Source organism: Leptonychotes weddellii, chromosome 1, assembly GCF_054177405.1.
Source record: "Leptonychotes weddellii isolate Sample4059 chromosome 1, ASM5417740v2, whole genome shotgun sequence".
In the NCBI taxonomy this organism is placed as follows: Eukaryota; Metazoa; Chordata; class Mammalia; order Carnivora; family Phocidae; genus Leptonychotes; species Leptonychotes weddellii.
The window spans coordinates 103,125,086-103,147,679 of NC_138369.1; the positions used below are offsets into that span (position 1 = coordinate 103,125,086).

General features: G+C 35.0%; 1 long non-coding RNA gene and 1 pseudogene across 2 annotated transcripts in view; both read left to right on the plus strand.

The window, feature by feature from the left end:
- Window positions 1–19,947, plus strand: part of LOC115941752 (uncharacterized) — a 43,395-nt gene extending 23,448 nt beyond the window's left edge. Inside the window, exons 2-3 of one of the 2 annotated variants that reach the window (XR_014140251.1) lie at window positions 8,571–8,638; window positions 19,330–19,947. This is a non-coding gene — a long non-coding RNA (uncharacterized LOC115941752). The remainder of the gene's footprint in view (window positions 1–8,570; window positions 8,639–19,329) is intronic. The other variant, XR_014140248.1, reaches the window with a different exon arrangement.
- On the plus strand, window positions 14,317–15,128 carry LOC102738825 (phosphatidylethanolamine-binding protein 1 pseudogene; annotated as a pseudogene).
- Window positions 19,948–22,594: the final 2,647 nt, after the last annotated feature.

Below are 22,594 nucleotides of genomic sequence, written 5' to 3' on the forward strand. Positions count from 1 at the left end.
TCGGGCTCCCTGCTCTCCCGGACGCCTACTTCTCCCTCTCCCACTTCCCCTGCTTGTGGTCCCTCTCTCGCTGTGTCTCTCTCTGTCAAATAAATAAATAAATAAATAAAGTCTTTAAAAAAATTTTAAAAATTTAAAAAAATAAAAAATAAAATAAAAAGTGGAACCCTATGTAGACAGACTTGAGTTAGCACCTCATGTACTATTAACTAGTTGTGTGTGAACTTAAGACATATTTCTTTGAAGCACCGAATCTCCATCTTTAAATGGAATCATAAAAAATGTGAGAATTAGAGGGGCGCCTGGTTGGCTCAGTCGTTAAGCGTCTGCCTTCAGCTTCGGTCATGATCCCAGGGTCCTGGGATCGAGCCCCGCATCGGGCTCCCTGCTCGGCGGGAAGCCTGCTTCTCCCTCTCTCACTCCCCCTGCTTATGTTCCCTCTCTCGCTGTGCCTTTCTCTGTCAAATAAATAAATAAAATCTTTAAGAAAAAAAAAATGTGAGAATTAGAGAAAATATATGCAAAACACGACCACAGTGTTGGGAACACAGGGGGTGTTCAATAAATCGTAATTAAGAACTGTCTAACACATCCTTTCCCATCTAACCCAGTAATCTAAGCATCAATAAAACTGAGATTTTCAGCATTTTTCAAATATGTCTAGTCCTTTATCTATTTGTTCATGTAGTTCCTCTACCTGGACTATCCTTTTCTATCTTGGTTCCTAAATAAATTTCTCCTCATCTATAGAGATTATATAGTGTGTGTGTGTGTGTGTGTGACAGAGAGAGAATCATCCTGTGACATTTAGGCAGCATGTGTTTTGCTCTTATCATATAGTTCTTTGTCACTTGAATAAGTCACTTGGGTAAGGAGGCATTCTGCTTCATCTCTCCAGCACCTGGATTACTTATATATTCAGTAAATATTTGCTAATTGAATGAAATGTAGTCTTTCTAAAAATGCTTACATAATAGAATTTTGTCCAAATTTAATTGTAACTCATTTTTTCTCATAGTCTTTTTTAAAGATCTAGTTTTTTTATCTCTGTTCTCTGCTTTTTCAATAATTTTTCCCCAAACCTTTTACCACATTATAAAGTTACTAAAAAATATTACCACAAGTATAAAGGAGGGCTATTATTTATTTTTAAATAGCAAAATGGCAGGAAAGAAGTAGAAAATAGTTACATCAAATGTTCAAAAGTAATTATTGATCATACAGGGATTAAGTTGTATGGTAGAAAGAATACAGGCTTTGAAGATGATCTGCTTAGGACTTTTCTTGTAATAGATTTGTGATTCTCAGTAAACTTATGAAACTTCTTTATTTCCGTTACTTGAATGGGATTAAATACCTATGTCTGAGATAGGCATGAAGATTAAATGCAAAGTAAATATGTAAAATTACTGAACGGTAGTTGGAATAGAGTCGCTATTCAATAATTGTCACATCTCATCCATATCCTTACCACTTCTACTTAAATGGAAACATTTCCTTCAGATTTATAAAAGTCAGATTTATATAAAATTTCAAATAAATAGGCAAAGAATAAGAAGAGACAGTTTGAAGAAAATGCATTAATTAATAAATATAAATATATAATCATTTTCTATAAAAACTAAAAATATAAATTCAAGTAACCTTGAGGGTGCATTTTATATTCATTAAAGTAGCAATTTTTAAACATATAACAACTAATTCTAGAATGGTTTTTGTAAACCTGGTGTACTAATTTATTACCGTTAATACTACAAATGTATATAACCCTTTCATAAAGCTCATTATACTTACACATAATAAGACCTATAACAATGGCATTTAGCTAGATATATTTCTACTACTTTATTCTCATTAAATAATTTAAAAGAAATTGAAGGCTATAAACACTAAGCTATTTATTGTGGCATTACCAGAATTAGAAAAACTTGATGGAAGCAGCCAGAATATTAGAATGATTAAATGCATAATACTGCCATGACTTAATATATAGGAATACTACTTGAGCATTAAAAGCAAAACACAAATATTATATAGTCCAGTGCTGTTTAAATAAAATATTATGTGAATTACAAATGTACTTTTAATTTTTCTAGTGGCCACCTTATAAAAGTAAAAAGAAAGGTAAAATTAATTTTAGTAATATATTTTACTTAACCAAAATATTCAGAATATTATTTCAACCTGTAATTAATATAAAACCCTTATCAATGAGTTTTCCCATTCTTTGTTTGCTACTAAGTTTTTGAAATCTGTTGCAAATTTTACATTTATAATGTATTTGAATTTGGACTAAACACTTTTCCAATCTCAATAGCCACATGTGGCCGGCTGCTACCTTTTTGGACAGAGCAGATTGTGGGCAGATATTCAAGACAAATAGAAATATTCTTAATAGCATATACACTATTATTTCAAACCCCTAAGAGGAAGCTCATTTATGTTTTTGTATGCAAAAGTGTAAAAAGAGTTAGGAGAGTGAGATTAGGGCTCTCTTTACATAAATTTAAATATTCTCATACTTTTATTGTTTTTCTTTTAATAAAAAAGTCTTAAGCCTTCAGACCAGTGCTTAATTTGCAAACTATAGATACTCTGACTATATACCTTCATAGAAAATGATGGTGAGCTTCAATCTGTAATACGTTCACATTTTAACCCTGTTTCTGTGGAATTAATAAGTCTTTCTAATTCAGAGCTGTTTGGTATGCAAAATAGTCTGAACATTTTCATAGAGAGTAACAAATAAATGACCTTTCTGGATTAAATCAGTCTGGCAGCCTACTATTTTTCACATTTCCAACAGTCTATATTTGGTTGATCCTGTGAGTTAATAAAATAAGAAAATGTATTTAGAATCTTATTAATAAGAAAAAATATCTAGCATTGTGCCTTTCACATATTGAACACAAAATGCTTACATATTGAATTTAATTTATTTGATGTTTCTTCAATTGAATCATAGACGGATTTGTTGAAACTTTTTCCTTGGTAAGATTTCCTTTTTCTTCATCTATTCCCCTATGATGCCTCAGAAGGAAAGAAAGCCAGAAACATGGACAACAAAAGTCTTAGAACTTTTGATAAATCTGGAAGTGAACAGAGTTCTTTCATGTAACCATTTTCTACCCAAACATTTCTAAATGAGTGAAATAGGTCAAGATTTTTGCTTTTCATTTTTTTACAACCTTATTAAGTTATAATTGACATGTAGGAAGATGTTCATATTTAATGTATATAACTTGATGTGTTTAGGCATAAATGTACATCCCTGAAAATATCACCAACATCAAGGCCATGGACATATCCACCCTCCCAAACTTTCCTCTTATCCCGTTTATTACTTTTATTATTTGTGCATGCATGTGTATGTATGTGTGTGGTAAGAATACAACTTAACTTCTACCCTCTCTTCAATAAAAAATACAGTTTTGTCAGTTTAGGCACTATACTATATAGTAGATCTCCAAAATTTATTTATCTTGAATAACTGAAACACTGTGCCCTCTGACAGTCATCTCATTTTCTCCTCCCGTGGCCCCTAGTAATCACTTTCTACTCTCAGTTTGAGTTTGACTACTTTAGACTTCACATATAAGTGATATCATATAGTACTTGTCTTTTTCTTTGTGGCTTATTTCACTTATTATGATGTCCTCCAGGTCCATCTGCATTGTTGCAAATGGCAGATTTCCTTTTATAAGATTGGATGATATTCCATATAGATATATATCCATATAAATATATAAATTTAAATCCATATAAATATATCTATAAATATATATATCAATTAAAAGATACATTAAATACTACATTTTCTTTTTCCTTTCATCCATAGACAGTTGTTTCCATATCTTGGCTCTTGTGACTAATACTGCAGTGAACATGGTAGTGCTCTTCAAGATTCTCTTGGAGATCAGTCCTTTTTAGTGACATGTTTATTCAGATTCTTTACCCATTTTTCAACTGGTTATTTCGGGTTTTTTTCCAGAGATGTATGATTTTCTTATATATTTTAGATATTAACCTATTATAAGATAATATGGTTTGCAAATATGTTTTCCCATTATGTAGGTTGCCTTTTATTTTGTTGATAGTTTCCTTTGTTTGCAGAAATTTTTTAGTTTGGTGTAATCATACTTTATTTTTGCTTTTGTTGACGTGATTTAGTGTTGTATGCAAAAAAAAATATTGCCAAGACCAATGTCCAGGAGCTGTTTCTGTTTTCTTCTAAAAGTTTTACTGTTTCAGGTCTTACATTTAAGTCTTTAATCCGTTGGAGCTGTTTTTTGTTTATGATAGATATAGGTCCACTTTCATTCTTTTGCATGTTGATGTCATTTTCCCAATACCATTTATTGAGGAGACTATAATTTCCCATTTTGTATCCATGGAGCTCTTGTGAAAAATCAATTGGCTATCTATTTGTGTTTTTTTTTTTTTTTCTGAGGTGTCTATTTTGTTCCATAGGTCTATATGTCTGTTTTTATGCCAGTGCAATATTGTTTGGATTACTATAGCTTTGTAATATAATTTGAAATCAAGAAATGTGATGTGTGTAGCTGTGTTCTTTCTCAAGATTGCTTTAGCTATTCAGGGTCTTTTGTGGTTCTATATGAATTTTAAGATTGTTTTTCTATTTCTCTGAAAAATGCCATTAGAATTTTGATAGGGATTGAAAAATTTATAGATCACTTTCAGTAGTATGGACATTGTAGCAATATTAATTTTTTCAGGGGCACCTGGGTGGCTCAGTCGTTAAGCATCTGCCTTCAGCTCAGGTCATGATCCGAGCGTCCTGGGATCGAGCCCCGCATCGGGCTCCTTGCTCGGCGGGAAGCCTGCTTCTCCCTCTCCTGCTCCCCCTGCTTGTATTCCCTCTCTCTCTGTCTCTCTCTCTCCGTCAAATAAATAAATAAAATCTTAAAAAAAAAAAATTTTTTTCAGTCCATGAATATGAGATGCCTTTCCATTTATTTGTGTCTTCTTCAAATTCTTTCATAAATGGTTTATAGTTTTCAATGTACAGATAGCTCACTTCTTCAGTTAAATTTATTATTAAATATTTCATTCTTTTTGATGCTATTATAAATGGGGTTGTTTTCTTAATTTGTTTTTTGAACACTTGTTGTCAGTGCAAAGAAATGTGACTGATTATTGTATGTTGATTTTGTATCCTACAAATTTATGGAACTTATTAGTTCTAACAGTTTTCTAGAGGAGTCTTTAAGGTTTCCTAAATATATAAAACCATGTCATCTGCAAACTGATAATTTTGCATCTTAATTTCCAATTTAGTTAACTTTTATTTCTTTTCCTTGTCTAATTGCTTTGCTTAGGACTTTGAGTACTATGCTGAATAGGAGTGGCAAGAGTGGGTATCCTTATTTTGTTCATGATTTTAGAGGAAAATCATCTGCTTTTCCCTGTTGAATATGATGTTAGCTGTGGACTTTAATATATGGCTTTCACTATGTTGAGTTATATCCTTTCTATACCAAACTTTCTGAGAGTTTTTATCAAGAACAAATGTTGAATTTTGTCATATGTTCTGCATCTATTGAGATGACCATATGATTTTTATCCTTCATTTTGTTAATGCAGTGTGCGACATTTATTGATTTACAAATGATGAATCATCCCTGCATCTCAGGGATAAATCCCACTTGATCAATGTTTATGATCTTGTTAATGTGCTGATGATTTCAACTTGCCAGCATTTTGTTGAGGATTTTTGGATATCTACCAGTAATATTATCTTGTAATTTTTTCTTTCTTTCTTTTTTTTTTTTTCTTTTCTCTTCTTTTCTTTCTTTCCCTTGACGGGCTTTGGTATCAAGATAATGTTGGTCTTATAAAATGAGTTTGGGAGTGTTCTCTCCTTCCCCCACTGTTGCAAACTACCCCAAATAATGGAGGCATTCTGTTTCCCTCCATTTGCTGGGTGAGAAAAGACAGGATTGGTGTCTGCATGTGTGATAAGAACACAGTATAGCTTCTACCCTCTTTTAAGTGTTAACTACAATATTATTGGTGATAGACACTATGCTATATAGTAGAATTGTGCCTCTGCTCGGTGCCCCACAAGACTGGGGAAGCCAGGCACTCACTTAGCATTCACTTTCCCCTGTGGGAGAAATCACTGGTCAGGCGGGTCTCTCTTGCCCCTGAGCTGTGCCACATTCAGGGAGGGGTGACACAGATAAAATGAAACATTTTTTTCTTACCTTCTACCTGCATCTATTCTTGGATTTTTGCTCTAGTGAAGTGCTTGAATCTCTCAATTGGACTCCTGGACTCCCATAAACTTATTTTTATTTGTGGGCAGCTATTCAAATCAGTGTTTCTGTTGGGAGTTGAGGGTTAAAACCTCCTATTCCATTATCTTGCTGACACCACTCTGAGCTTTTCTATGCCTTTCATGTTATATTAATGATTATTTATCTTTAAAAACATTTATTTAAACTGCAATATGATTCTTATTCTCTTGGAATTACATTCCCACATAATTTTAATTTTTTTTTTTTTCCAAACCAGTTTCAAGCTGCTTGAGGACAGGATGATTGTTTATTATTTCTCACAGTGCCAAATAACCTTAGATGGTGCTATGCCTAATAAAATCTTCAAAATGTGTTAATCTGATTTGATTTATAAACACTAAAGTAAATGTAGATAGGATTAAAAAACATAAGCACAAGGATTAAATTTATGTTTTCTTTCTAGATAATAATGACATAATACAGTAAATAATTATGCATTTCATTAAAGAGGGAAAAAGTGATTAAGAGTGAAATGGTGGTGGGCGCCTGGGTGGCTCAGTTGGTTGAGCGACTGCCTTCGGCTCAGGTCATGATCCAGGAGTCCCTGGATCGAGTCCCACATCGGGCTCCCTGCTCGGGGAGGAGCCTGCTTCTCCCTCTAACCCTCCCCCCTCTCATGTACTTTCTCGCTCTCTCAAATAAATAAATAAATCTTAAAAAAAAAAAAAAGAGTGAAATGGTGGAGATGACTTAGTGGTGTGTTCTTTGAAAATGTTGATAAAATTAAACAAAAGGGTTTGTTTTGGGTTTTTTTGTTTTTTCTTTATAACTCCCTGTGCAGAAAAATCTTTTTATCTCAGCACCTGATTATCAAATGAGCTATGCCTTCAGACCAGGTGTGATCAGTTATTGATGGTACTGGATCCCCTTTCCATCAGGCTGCTACAATGATTCAGCTCCATTTTATTACTTTTTCCTCTACTACCCTACTTTTCACACCACTATGTTGGTTATTGTTCAAAAGAATGATCATAACTGAAGTTATCTAATCTAAAGCAGATTTAGGCTGTAAATAAGAGTCTGCTACAATTTGTAAACACTCCTTTGTTCCAGAAACCCATTCTTCATTTGCAAATCCCCATAGCTATGGCTGTACAGTCTATCATCATCTATAGTGTGCAAAGCCAGAATGTGATTACACATATTTTATAAAATGGGAACTGCTGACAACCCAACCCACTAGTTATTTCCTAGTAAAAGCATATTAGTATGATACACATATAACACCATAATGTATACTGTTATGTATCTAGTAATTAATTTCTTAATGACTCACTAAATATTTATGATATTTTCTTATTATAACAAAATCTTCAGCTTCCCCAAGAGCTATCCTAATTTAGGCAGATATTTAAATAGAATCACTTAATTATGCTTGTATTTCAGTTGTCTTGGGAACAATGTAATAATATCAGTAGAATGTTTTCTTCAGAAATGAAAAATAAGGGGCGCCTGGGTGGCTCAGATGGTTAAGCGTCTGCCTTCGGCTCAGGTCATGATCCCAGGGTCCTGGGATCGAGCCCCGCATCGGGCTCCCTGCTTGACGGGGAACCTGCTTCTCTCTCTCCCTCTACTGTTCCCCCTGCTTATGCTTTTTCACTCTCTCTATCAAATAAATAAATAAAATCTTTAAAAAAAAAAGAAATGAAAAAGAAAACATTTTGAAGATATGTAAGCTGTTTAAAGATCAAATTTGGAGGATAATACGATCGATTGTGAGTAATACTATCAGTGCACTAGGTGATAGACAAATACATAGATATATAGATGGATATTTTTATGCTGGTAAATTTCATTATTGTGGATTTACTGGGTTTCTATTAAATTATTTTAACTGCTGCAACAAATTTTCAGATTGGAATGTATTGATTATTATATGCTTTACAATAGTAGCAGCATTTTAAAAGAAGTCCCTAAATACCTGAGGCAATGAAGCATTTCTTCTAATAGATCTCTTAGCATAAAGTTTTGCTTAGTGCACGATCTGGATAACTTTGCTGAATTTCCTTGCCTTGATCAGTATAATGATGTTTCAGTTTTGTTCTCAGAATATCAAGTGTTATGCTTTAATATAAATGGTAATTCTTTATAGAAAATGACAAGGGAGCAGAAAATATGCCAGCTGTACTTCTTCTGAGTCCTATGACTTCAGATCTTTGCCCTCACAGAGTTAACCCCTTTGACTGAGAACATGATTGTAAAATCTAATTTTGGCCTGATCTTTTAATTTTGTTCTTTGGTTTCCCCCAGAACGGTGATCTGTAAATTCTCAGAGGATACTGAAGCTTCCTGAATATGCCCACTTCTCAAAACATAAGGTAACTAAAAAACTTATAATTTATAAACTAAAAAATGTCAAAATATATGTATCTCCCAGGGTTTGGTCCTAAGTCATCCCTTCTTTCCTGTCAACTTTATCTCTCTAGGTGATCTATCCAGTCCCATAACTCCTAATGTCATCTATAGCAAACAGTCCCCAGTCTTTATCTTTCTTCCTGTCTTCAAATCTATATATATGAGTGTTTATTTGATTCCTCCACTTGGGTCTCAGAACATAATGTCCTCTCATCTTCCTATTGTCCTCCCATCCTCCTCCTCCAGTCTTTCTCATACTGATAAATAGCATCACATCCAATCTGTTGATTAAGCTAACCTAGGAATTATCATTAATTGTCTTTCTCTCAGCTCCCATACCATACTCATCAGAAAATCCTGTTGTTTCTTTCCAAAATACATCTCATTTGCATTGCTACTACCCTACTTCAAGAAATCTTTGCTCATCTGGGCTAACGCAATAGTCTATTTAATGGTTTGTCTGGTTCTACTTTTGCTCCCTAATTAGCCATTCTCCACACAACAGACAGTGTGATCCTTTAAAATTCATGGCACCCTTCTGCTCAAAATCCTCCAATGGATTCTCATTGCACTTAGAATAAAATCCAAGCTCCATACAAGTCTCTACATGATATGGTCACTGCCTCCCTCTCTCTCTCCAGTCTTAATTGCTATCTCTTGCTCCTCCTCATTGACTTTGCTCTAACCACACTAGGATACTTTAAGTTCCAGGAAAACACCAACTTATTTCCACTCTTGAAGCTTTGCATCTGCTTTTCCCTTTGCTTGGAGCTCTCTGCCCTCTGACTTTCATGCTGGGCTTGCTGTTTTCATTCAGGTCTCAACCCAAATGTCATCTTCTCAGAGACACCTTCTGAAAATCAATCTAAGACCTACCTCAATTCCTCTGTTTCATCCACTATTTTATTTTGTGCATAGCAGTCATCATCACCTGAATTTATCTTACTTGTATATTAAATTTTTCTCCTCTATTTGGAACTGTGATCTTTCTATACTTTTGTTACTCTATCTCCCACCCCTAGAAGAATAATTGGAACATACTAGGTATGTATCCTGGGAGTGTAGGGATACGTGAAAGAGAAAAAGACAAAAAAACAAAGATAGTTTATGTGCAATATGATACTGAAGTGCTTGACATTTAACCCATGGTTTGAGTAAAAACTGGTTTGGGTAAATACTGATCTGTAGGATTCTTTTTTTTTTTTTTTTTTTTCCTTGTGGTTACAGTTTTATTAGGAAGGATCCTGCTCTGGAACAGCCCAATGGAAGAGACCAGCGTTTGAGCTGTGTGGGGAGGTCCATGAGCTTTCGGGCCCCTGAGAGCAGCACACTCAGGACACGAGTTCACGAACTCAGTTATTTAATTTTTTTTTTTTTGCTGATTTTTTTTTTATTCTTACGTTAATCCCCATACATTACATCATTAGTTCTAGATGAAGTGTTCCATGATTCATTGTTTGTGCATAACACCCAGTGCTCCATGCAGAATGTGCCCTCCTCAATACCTACCACCAGGCCAGCCCATCCTCCCACCCCCCTCCCCTCTAGAACCCCCTGATCTGTAGGATTCTTCGATGCAAAAGATTCTTTGGACAAATTAGTTTGGAAGATTCCATTAGAGATTTATAAAACTTTTTAGTCTATTATTCTATAAAATTTTATAGTAAGGAATCTTAATTAATCATATTTGATCAAATGAATCCTAAAGTTAATTGGCCCTAGAAAGTATTCCCCCCCCTTTTGACATATTGACTTTTGGAATTGCTGATCTAAATCAACACAGTGTCCCACTTGGAAAAGAATTAAGGTAACAATAAGGTAATATCTTTTTTTTTTAAATTGTTTAAAATAAAGCCTCAATGAAAAGGAAAGACATATTTGTTTTTGAGAATTTTGTAGGAATTAAAAATGGCTACACTGAAAGAAGAGACAAAAATATGCTAAAGAGAAAATTTGGTAAATAGCAGTTAAGATCTTAGAAATCCATAAAATAACAATAGCAAAAATTAAAAAGGAAAAATGGATACTTTAAAATAGTTTCAGATTTAGAAGAATAATATTGGGGAATTTTGAACAGAATGTAGTCAGATTTCTAAAAAGTATAATTATCAAACTTATTCTTTATAAAACCTATAAAAGATGGGATAACATAAACGTGAATATCCTGGTTATAGTTAAGGTAAGTGATGTAAAACCAGACGTTTGAAGTTAATCAAGAGAGATTAGGGACATTAAATTGAGAGATATAAGTCTGTGAAATTTATAATTAACCACAATGTGGAGGGATAGTTTTTAACAGCTGCTCTTTAAAAAATCCTGTTTTTAGCTACATAAAATTTTACCAACATGGCTGTAGTGCTTTGAACTTTCATCATATATTTATGCTTTGCTTTAAAGCTTATGAAGAGCAAATATGAAAGTTTGTCATAGATAGGGGATGTATTATAACTCCCAAATGAAAAAAAAAAATGTGTATTTGAATTCCCAAGCCTCTATATACCTATCCACAGAAACACTGTTCTATTTTTAAACCTCATTCTTGGAAACACTGCAGATGTCAGATCAATTTAGAAGCCAAAGAATACCTCTGGGGATGACATGGCAGCAACTGAAATAGTGTTTGGCCAAATTAAGAATGTATGCCAAAGATGCCAAAAATCACAGTAACCTGGCAGGTAGATAGCTATTATTTAACTGTATGATCATTACTGGTTTCTCTACTGAAAAACTACCGGCTGTTTATGCAGTGAAATGGAGCCCATGATTTAGGCAGAGTATCTCTCTGTTTTGATGTCAATAGTAGCTAGTTGGGGATTATACCCAATCACAAAATAGAATTTCTCAAGGAAAGTACTTGGGAAGGAAAAAAAAAATCTTTTAACAAATTATATTATAACTCACTTAGAAATAGAAATGGAACAATATCAATTCAGAAATTATTTTCGCTATATAATCTTAATATTCAGAATGCTATTCATATTCTGCGCTACTTATATATTTCTTTCTTTCTGGCACAAACAGATTGGCCTGATCTCAGTTTGCTGCAGAACATTTCAATTTTAAATTTTTATTCTGTAAGACAACTAATAAGATAATTATTTTTAAATAACTTTCTCTATATGTTCATGATTCCTGGATCTCTGCTCCCTCATCTGCATACTGGTCTTACGGTATTGATCTCATGCTGTTTGGAAAGAACTTAACTTTCATAATTTTTAAAATCCCAAATTGGACAAAATTGCTTAAGTGCCTCAAAATGCAACATGTGTTCTTACATTTAAGAGAGTTGATGATATTTATAAATAGCTTCTTTCTCTGGATCCACATTATTGTCCTCCTAATGGATAATGCTTAATGATAACATTGTTTTAAAGTGGGAATATCTGCTATTTTCAAAATGCTGGAATTTTTCTATTTCATCATTAAAGGAAGAAATTGATAGTAAAGACTACTTCAAAATTATAAATGTATATCCTCAAAAAGTCTTATTAGGAAATTAATTTCATTTCTGTAAGCCTCAAATGTAATCATATAGTCCCATTAATGACCCATGTGTAGTGGAAAGAACATTAAATTTGACCTGTGTATGTGTCCTGCCTCTTCCAGGGAGAGTGTATTTGATCACATCACTTCTCCTAAATGTACTTCTTTGGTTAATGACATGAGTGTAATAATACCTAACCATGCAATAGTGTTGTTTGTAAAGAAATGCAAAGAATTATTACTATTAACATCATTGTCATTTTCATCATTACCCATTTACATCATTATGGTTATTATCAAATTTAATGGAGTCCATGAAAGATTTCAGAACTTCCACATACACAGTTACAAATCTGAACCCACTATTTATGGGTAAAAGGCAAAATTTAGAATTTAATATACGATCAAATAACAAACATAATTTTGACTATTTTTTATCTTTTCTATACTTGTACCTGTCAAAATTTCTAAATTGCTGTATTGGACAAATAATAGAAGATACAGAAAGTATAAATTGGAAAATGCAAATGTTTAATTCAGGTAAAAGAAATTACTAGGTGCTTCTCAGCTGTTTCATGTCCAAGTTGAAATCACAGAAAAGGCTTTGGGCAATCACAAATAAATAGATGCTACATTTATGTGCAAATTTAACCTCCCACATAATGTTCTAAGTGATGTGGTTGTATCGGTTTTAGAAACTGACAAAGAAATTACATTTGCTAGGGTTCCTATAAAAGAGTGACACAAAATAAATTATAATATAACATAAAAATTAGTTTTGATATGCAAAACTTTATGCCCTTTATGTCATGTATGCTGGACAATGATAATCTAATGGAAAGTTAGATTAATTAAATAATCCAGAAATTCTTTAATCAAATACGCAAATTCAAGTGTTCTTGACAGATTGAATAATCAGCACTGTTGAGAGCAAACCTCCATATCTAAGAAGCAAAACAAAGAAAAAACACGCACATCTGGGCAAATAAATCTGTCTGAATCCTTTATCATTCTTTATCAGTTTAGTTTTTGTATTGTATCTTTTCTGAGTTGTGCACTGGTTTTGTGTGTTTTTGTATAACCATAAGAACACATAACATGCTAAAATATAAATAACTGAGCTTGAATAGACTATCAATAGTGTAATCATTCATTTATCCATCCATCCACTGAGGAAACAAAGATATCTGAGTATCTATTTTTAATTGGCATTGTAAATACAAAACTAAATGTCACCGCTTGGCTAGCTTAAAAATAATGATTAAAGTCTAGTATGATAAGTAGTGCTACACACACGCACGCACACACATGCACACTCAGCATATATAGTGTTGGACAAAGAAAAGTGTAATTTCAAATTTGCCACATAGAACAAGGAAAAACCACTTGAACTAGATTTCGAAGCCTACCAGGGATTTTTAAGTACATAAGACTGAATTGTTTACTTCGGGAGAGAGAAAAATCATGTGCAGTGGCAGAGAGGAGTAGCATGAGTTGAGTTGAGGTGGGGCCAGATACATGATGAAAACAAAAGTAGATGGGCACCTGGGTGGCTCAGTCGTTAAGCGTCTGCCTTCGGCTCAGGTCATGATCCCGGGGTCCTGGGATCGAGCCCCACATCGGGCTCCCGGCTCAGCGGGGAGCCTGCTTCTCCCTCTCCCACTCCCCCTGCTTCTGTTCCCTCTCTCCCTGTGTCTCTCTCTGTCAAAGAAATAAATAAAATCTTAAAAAATAAAAAAAAGACAAAGGCAGAAACTAAATCATAGAATACTTTGTAATTTCATTGAAGGAATTTGGAATTTGTGGAGTTTAGACTATGGCTAATATTGTACCCCTGCTGCCAATATAACATTTGAATAACAAAATATGGTTTTCGGTTTTGAAAATTCCTGTAAGAGCAGTAAGTCTAATGAATTGAAAGTGTGTAGGGGCAAAGAGAAAATTCCTGTAGAGCAGTAAGTCTAATGAATTGAAAGTGTGTAAGGGCATAAAGTATTACCACATAGTTTTGTAAGACATAATGAGGACCTAAATTAAGCCAATGAAGTGAAAATAAGAAAATGTGGTCAAACAGTTTGCGGACGGCTTGGAGTCGGTGCTGCAGGCCGGTGCCTTGCCTCCGGGGACCCTTCCCAGCTGTCTGTCCAACTCGCTCCTGATGCCGGTAAACTTCTGCAAATGGTCCCTGCCCTTGAGCCTGCAGGAAGTGGATGAGCAGCCCCAGCATCTGCTGCCGGTCAGATGCACCAGGGCGGAGGTAGCCGAGCTGGGCCAATTGCTGACCCCACCTAGGTTAAGAACTGGCCCACCAGTGTTGCATAGCATGTCCTTGATCTGGGTAAACTCTACACTTGGTCATGCCAGATCCGGAAGCGCCCAGCAGGAAGGAGCCCAAATGCAGGGACTGGCACCCTTTTCTGGTGGTGAACACGAAGGGCAATGACATCAACAGTGGTACAGTCCTCTCCCATTAGGGCAGCTCTGGGCCTCCCATGGGGATAGGCCTTCACTGCTACAACTGGCTGGTTTAAGAGCAGAATGGGTCACTGAAGTGTGACAAGCCCATTCCCAGCAACCGATCTGGAGACCACTGTGGCAAAATCAAAGTGGCATCCTTCCGCAAAAAGCACGAGCTCGGGCCGCCAGTGGCCGGCATGTGTTACCAGGCTGAATGGGATGACTATGTGCTCAAACTCTATGAGCAGCTGTCTGGGAAGTAGGGGAATGCTAGGAGACAGAAACCAGCCCGGAGGTCTCCAGCTGTGGTCTCTAGTTCAGTGATGCATGTAGATTTCTCGGCTTCCCGGTTCTCGTTCTCACAGGCGAGGCCTGAGCAATCAGGTAGTGGTTTAGGGTGACTTTTCCTTCTGCCTATCCTTTATAATTCTAGAGGGTCACACCCCGGTTTATGTTCTGATCAAATTTGAACTCCATTTTGGGGGATATTTTGGTGCTAGGATGAGGTCATCAAATTGTGAAAAGAATAGCAACCCAGAATTTAAAGAAGAAAAAATGCAGGTAAAAAATCAGGTCTATGGTAATAGAGCAGAGCATCAACGAATCTTTAAGAGAGGTTTAAAAAAGAGAGAGATTCATTGCCTCTGCTTTTGTGAGCCTGAGTCCAGAATTGTGCAAGATGGCATTTCGGGGGCATGTTTTCACAGCCATGTCTCTCACCAAGACAGCCAGAAGCTGGCCTGTCCCCTAGACCCCAGTGTAGTACATCTTGGACTTGTTACTGGGGCCAGTGTCCCACTCTGGCTACTTTAGAGAGCAGTACTGGAAAAAGCAATAGGGAGAATTGCTTTGTGGTTAAGGCCAGGCTATCTCCCTGAGGTGCAGGACTGGGTGAGAGGCTCTCAGAAATCCCAGCTGCACCTGTTAAACTGGTTACTCTTCGTCTGTGTAAGAAAATGGATCTGGAGTTGTGGAATGTTATGTTACTTCTGCTGTTTGCTTATAGCTGAATAAAAATAAAAAAACATTGTGTGAGTGAGAAAAAGGAAGGAAGGAAGGAAGGAAGGAGGGAAGGAAGGAAGGAAGGAAGGAAGGAAGGAAGGAAGGAAGGAAGGAAGGAAGGAAGGAAGGAAATGTGAAAAAATTGGTAGGGATATAGTAATCTATTGCATGTGAGGTCAGGACCCTGAGAGAGAGGGAAGATCTGCCAGATGGCTCTATGATTTCAGTTTTGAATAAGAAGACTGTATTTTTTTTATACAAATCAGAAAACTTATGAAAGTGAAAGAGAGTTCTAAAATAATCAAACTTTTATAATGTTGACATTTATATCTTAATGAATTTGCTGCTTTTATATTAGTGAATACATACTTTTATTTAAAACTTTTTTTTTTAAGATTTTATTTATTTATTTGACAGAGAGAGAGCACAAGTAGGCAGAGTGGCAGGCAGAGGGAGAGGGAGAAGCAGGCTCCCCGCTGAGCAGGGAGTCGGACGCGGGGCTTGATCCCAGGACCCCAGGATCATGACCTGAGCCAAAGGCAGCCGCTTAACGACTGAGCCACCCAGGCGCCCCTATTTAAAACTTTTTTAAAATAAAATTATTTGTACAAGTAAAAATGTGTACTTGTGTATATCAAAGCAAAACAAAACATTGAAAAATTACATAAGTAGAATTACTGTCTTTGGTTTACATTTATATACTTTAATCAGTTTCTAAGCAGTATCTGTCTCTCAAAGTATGTCACTATAGAACATATTTTTTCATGTGTCCGATGATTTTTTAAATAAAATTGCTTGCAGTGTTTTTCAAAGTTGTATTTTATGGTTAATAAATTTGAAGTAGTTGACTGCCTCTATTGTTACAGCTCTGTAGGCCAGAAATATTTTTAATTGAGAAAAGTCTTCTGTATTTTTCCTAAAGTACATGTAAACTCAGAGTTAATTCTGCTAAATAAAAGATCTTCATTCTATGTTTTTTATTGAAATACATAAAAATTTTAGTTCAAGTATTTTTACCAGCACTGTTTTTTTCCTTTATTCAAAGTAATGTTTTCAATATAATAAAATTCATCAAATAAGGTGTCTCTATGATTCTTTTCACTATCTCATCAAACTTAGATGCTGCAATAAACAAAGGCTGTCTCAATTTCATTCTATCCTATAACAGAATATTAATTTATTCAGTTAAAAAAAAGAACCTTTAAAAGTTTTTCTCAGAACACAAGTTATTGTGTAGCTCAAGTATAGACTTTCAGAAATAAATTATGTATCCTGTTTGAACTCTCATCATCTGATTTTCTAGATTATTTTGTTTCCGTAGGAAAAAAATTTTATTCCTTCTATTTCCAAGTTTTGTTTCAATTTTCTGAAAGTGTTAAACTTGACATTTTTAAAAAAGATTTCCAACAAAAGAGTGAAAGTTAACTAAAATTTAGAAAACTCTTTTACAACATAGTTCAATACCATTGTAGAACACTGAGATTGATTTACAAGGTTGTTTAAAGGCTAAAACATTTAAATAAATTTATTGATGGTGGGGAAAAAAGACAAAATGTCAAAGCCTCTGTGTAAGTGGCTTTGTGTATGTACAGAAGCTATAGTTTATGGCTTGGCATATTAGACTGGCAATATACTGAAATTGTTTGGAGATAATTATTAAGTTTGTGTGTATAAAACAAATTCCAAATATATTCACTCTCTGTACATTTTTAATTCAAAAAGAATATTACCTTTACTATGACTTCATGATCTACAAATATTTACATTTTTATCTTTGTAAAAGCTTATCATTTTAGTCTTCAAGGTTGAAGTTTAACTATTTTAGAATTATAATCACAGTAATCTCAGATGTTTCACCATAGAATAATTAACTTCCAAAAGCTTTAGAGACCATTGATTAGATGAAAATATAACTATTATTGGAATTAAACTGACTTTATATTTGAAATAACTTGAGACAATTTAAACCATGTATCATTTAACCCTTTGCAAAGTTTTTGGAAAATAGAGCCAACCCATGAACAGTTGTTGCTATATTTTTTTGTATATGCATAAGAAAACTGGAGATTGGAAAAGTGAAATTAATTTAGAATAGTCATTTAATCTAAATGAAAAGCCATATTTCACAGAGTAATATATATATACCCATTTTCTATATTAATTAAATTGAGATCTACTGGCATGATTTTCTTTTTAAAATTTTTAACTAAATGCTATTGTTTCCCCCTGAAGATTTGGTTTTCCTGTGGCATGTGACATCATAGCTCCACATACAGTAGATGATCAAAGTTACAGATATTCTGTGCAACTCATAGCAACCTTTAGTAATAGATTTTATACTAAACACCTATTTCTTAGATTTTAATTTTTTTGGTTCTTTGCTGCTAAAAGAGTTTATTGTAAGATGAAAATTCCAGCAATCAGTGAAAAATTAGTTATAAATATTCAGCATAAAATATGTTCCCCTAGATATGGTTCACTGGTTCATTAACTCATCTAGGGAAGGAAGAGATAGTTTTAAGTTACGATCATGAGTTCAACTTGGGCCTGGTTAGCTGTTGATGACTATGGTACATACAGTTGGCAATGACAAGGAAATATTTGTGAATATTGCTTTGGAGTACAAGAGCATGTTGTAAGATAGAAATACAAATTTGGAAGTTTTCAGCATATGGGTAGTAGTTGAAACCGTGTGAGATGAAAGATTAGGTAAGACATTTTCAGCACTGATACTTGTTGAGCAGTTTCTGGGAGGTCTTTGGACATTTACAACAAAGGAGAGAATGTAATGTTATTACTTTATGCTAAATGACTTGGGTATTGGTTTCTTGTAGCTGCTGTAACAAATTACCACCAACTTGGTGGTTTAAAACAACAGAAGTGTATTCTCTCACAGTTCTGGATGCCAGAAGTCCACAATAAGTATCACTGGGCCTGTGGCAAGGCGTGTGCATGGACACATTCCCTCTGAAGACTCTGGAGGAGAATTTGTTTTTTGCCTTTTTCAGCTTCTAGGGGCTGCCAACATTCCTTGTCATATGGCCACATTACTCCCATCACTGCTTCATATCGTCTACCTTTCTTCCTCTGTGGTGAAATCTCCCTCTGCTTCCCTCATAGGCTTACATGTGATTACATTTAAAGCCCGTTCAGATAATCCAGGATAATCTCTCCATCTCAAGTTCTTTAATTTAATCACATCTATGAAGTCCTTTTTGTCAAGTGAGGTAACCACTGTTCATAGGTTCCGGGGATTAGGATGTGGATATCTTTGGGAGTAGGAGGCTAATATAAGTAGGAGGCTAATCTTTCATCCTCTATCATCACTCCTGACTTTGGAAGACTTGGTACAAAAAAAGTAGTGTAACGTCTCATAATTTTTTATTGATTGAGATGATATTTTGGAAATAGTGTATTAAATAAAATACGTTATTAAAAGAATTTTATTTAAAACATTTTTTCAATATAGCTACTAGAAAATTTAAAATTGCATATAAGTTAACATTGCATTTCTATTAGCACTGGTATAGAATGTGTATGAGTTTCAATCTCTTCATCTTACAGAGAAATTGCTATTTCCTTACAAATAGTTAAAATTCTTGAAAGCACACTAAGTTAATTAAACGTTCAATTTTACTCTGTGGATGTACCTTGCTCTATTGTAATCCATATTCATTCAAACTATTTATTGCTGCTTTTCTACATTTCACAGCAACAAACCAAAAGGACTTCATGTGAAATTATTGACTACTCTGTGCCTCTCAGCCTCAATTAACCCCTAATTCTATGCACCTGGGAGCCAAAGCAAACCATAAGGAGCCACAAGCACTACCCTGATGAAGCATCTCTGGAAGGAGGTCTCACATGGTGAGTGCTAGACTGACTGGCAGTCTCTTAGAACTGAGAGGAAATAAGGTAATTTTTAGGAGTTTGACATTTTCTTTCAAAAGAGATTGTATTTAAAGGGTGAAGGGTGGTGAGGAAATAAGGGTAAGGGGAAAATGTTTTTGTTGGGGAGGGATCCAAGGAGAACTTGTAGGAAAAGAAGAGTCCTTCCAGGAAAGGAGGTTTGTGATTTGAGAGGACACTATATGTGGGCCTGGGGGAAGAGGTGAAAAAGAGTGATGGGGGGGGCACCTGGGTGGCTCAGTCAGTTAAGTGTTTGCCTTCAGTGGCTCGGGTTGTGGTCCTGGGGATCCTGGGATCGAGCCCCACCTCGGGCTCTCTGTTCATTGGGGAGCCTGCTTCTCCTTCTCCCTCTGCCTGCCTCTCTGCCTATTTGTGCTCTCTCTCTCTCAAATAAATAAATAAAATTAAAAAAAAAAATCTTAAAAATCTTAAAAAAAAAAGAGTGATCGGAGGAAAAATCTAGGAGATTCTAAGCAGTGAAGGTCTGGTGAGAGGGAGAAGAAAGGACACTACTATTTACCAAGCTTCTACTCTTTATCAGGTATTTTCATATATGTTATCAAAATTACACTTATAATATTCATTTTTGCAGGCCAAAAATTTGAGGTGTAGAGGCATGAAATGATTTTCCTAAGGTCACATAACTAATAAGTATCAAGGGCAAATTTAGGATCCATTAATTAGTGGGTTGATACTCTTTAGAGTGTTAAAGCTAGACTAAAAGGTGAATCTGTGAGGGTGGAAAACATGGCAGTGACTTGAGAAAAGGCCTTTTAACTAGTTAAGTTTTTGAACTTGAGCACCTCCCCAGCCTTGCGCTATATTTGTAATAAGCATAGACCTTTGGATTTATATAAGTACCTATAAGAAATATAAGCATATTTAAACTTTAGCCTCCCACAGACCTAAAAGAAACATAGTCAAAAAAACAGTTCAAGTTTTAGTTAGTTCATCTGTAAAAATGAAGGCATTAAAAGAACTACTCCAGGGGCGCCTGGGTGGCTCAGTCGTTAAGCGTCTGCCTTCGGCTCAGGTCATGATCCCGGGGTCCTGGGATCGAGCCCCGCATCGGACTCTCTGCTCAGCGGGGAGCCTGCTTCTCCCTCTGCCTCTGCCCCTGCCCCTGCTTGTTCTCTCTCTCTCACAAATAAATAAAATCTTAAAAAAAAAAAAAAAAGAACTACTCCAGCTCATAATGATGTGATTTAAAGGTACCATGATATCACCTCAGCCCGCAGAATTCCCAATTGTGTATTTCCCAACTTATACTAGTCTCCTTAGAAATCATTGCATTTTCATTTCACCCAGAACTATTATGGGCTCAACACCTTTTCTTCAAATATTAGCATTCCCCTCATTTCAGTGGATTCTTCCATCCAGGGCCTCTAAGATACGTTATTTTATTGATGACCTTCCCTGACATACTACTAAGCTCTAATCACCTAAGCATCCAGTCTATAAGTAGATATGACAGAGCAGCTGCTGCAGATGAGTGGAAGAAGATCCTACACACTAACGAACTTGGCTCACCATAAATTTACAAACAAAAACCAAAAAGAACTTTCCTTCTTGCTCCTCTTTGGCAGCCTCCTTTTATTAATTGCAGCACTTGTCTTAGGCTCCCTCATTTTACCTCATTTCAATGGATCACTGCCTTGACGTATAGAGCTTTTCACCCTTCCATGAGATCTGAGGAAAAGAAAGCACTTTAAGAAAATATCTTTAACTAAGCTCTATTTCAAATCCTTTTTTATTTTCTTAAAAAGGTATTTGTCATCATTTACTTTTCTCCTATTATCTTTAATTTTTCCTTTTCTATTGATTCTTTTTTATGTCCTAATCAATGACTAACACCTTCTTTTTAAGTTTTGGCAAATCAATAAGAGAAATAACATATCATTGTTCTTTAAATTAACTTTTCTTGAATTATGTGATTAAAATTTTAAATGTTTAGCAGCCATTCCATTCCCTACCCAGTGAATTGTTTTTTGAATATCCATGCAACTTTTTCTACTGATAAATTAGTATAAACTTTGCAGTGTTTTTTAAGCTTTTTAACGAGTTAATATTAAGCATTTGTCATATTCATGACAAATTTTTTTTCAGCTTGTTGCATCTGACTAATGTGTAAGAAATGGTAGAAATCAAAAATTTAATCTATCACAGTGGTCATGCTCTTTCTGATATCTTCAAATGCTTCTATACTTAGAATATCTTTTGCATTATATATTTCACATTAATACATACTTATATATTTGTGTAATATATCTGGTTCTTTTTTGTTTTTTAAAGATTTTATTTACTTATTAGAGAGAGAGACACGGAGAGAGAGCACAAGCAGGAGGAGCAGCAGGCAGAGGGAGAAGAAGGCTTCCTGAGCAAGGAGCCTGATGCAGGACTCGATCCCAGGATCCTGGGATCATGACCTGAGCCGAAGGCAGCCACTCAACTGACTGAGCCACCCAGGTGTCCCTCTGTTTTTATTTTATTACTTTAAAGGTTTGAATTCATGTGGAATTATTTTACTCTTTCTCATAATATCACCAATGTATTGCAGGTCATCAAAATAGCAAATCATCTTTGACTTATCCAGCTTAATTCCTATTTAGTGTCATTAACTTAGAAGGTACAATTTTCCAAAATTAAATAAAGCTTACAGACTTGCTGATTCATTCTATTAGACAATAAGCATACTAAGGATAAGAATCCTGTCATATTTGTAACCTTAGCATATAATATAATAATTTGCTTTACAAAATTGGGTTATCACACTATGTCAATGTCATGATAATTATTTTACTAATACAATGCTTTGCAGGGTCTTCTTAAATTTATGCTTTTAACCAAGCCAACTTATATATTATTCAGTTGTCCTCATTCCTTACTTCTATATTCTTTCTTCTTTCATTGTGGCTTTAGATGATGTTGGCATAGTCTCTTCCCTGTTTCTCATTCTAGAATTCAACTGCTTGATTTCAAATAGTATATACTAACCAAGTGTCTGTTCTTCTTTCTGACCACTTTAGATGACCACCCATTTTCAGTCCTTAGGACTCCCTGTATTCATG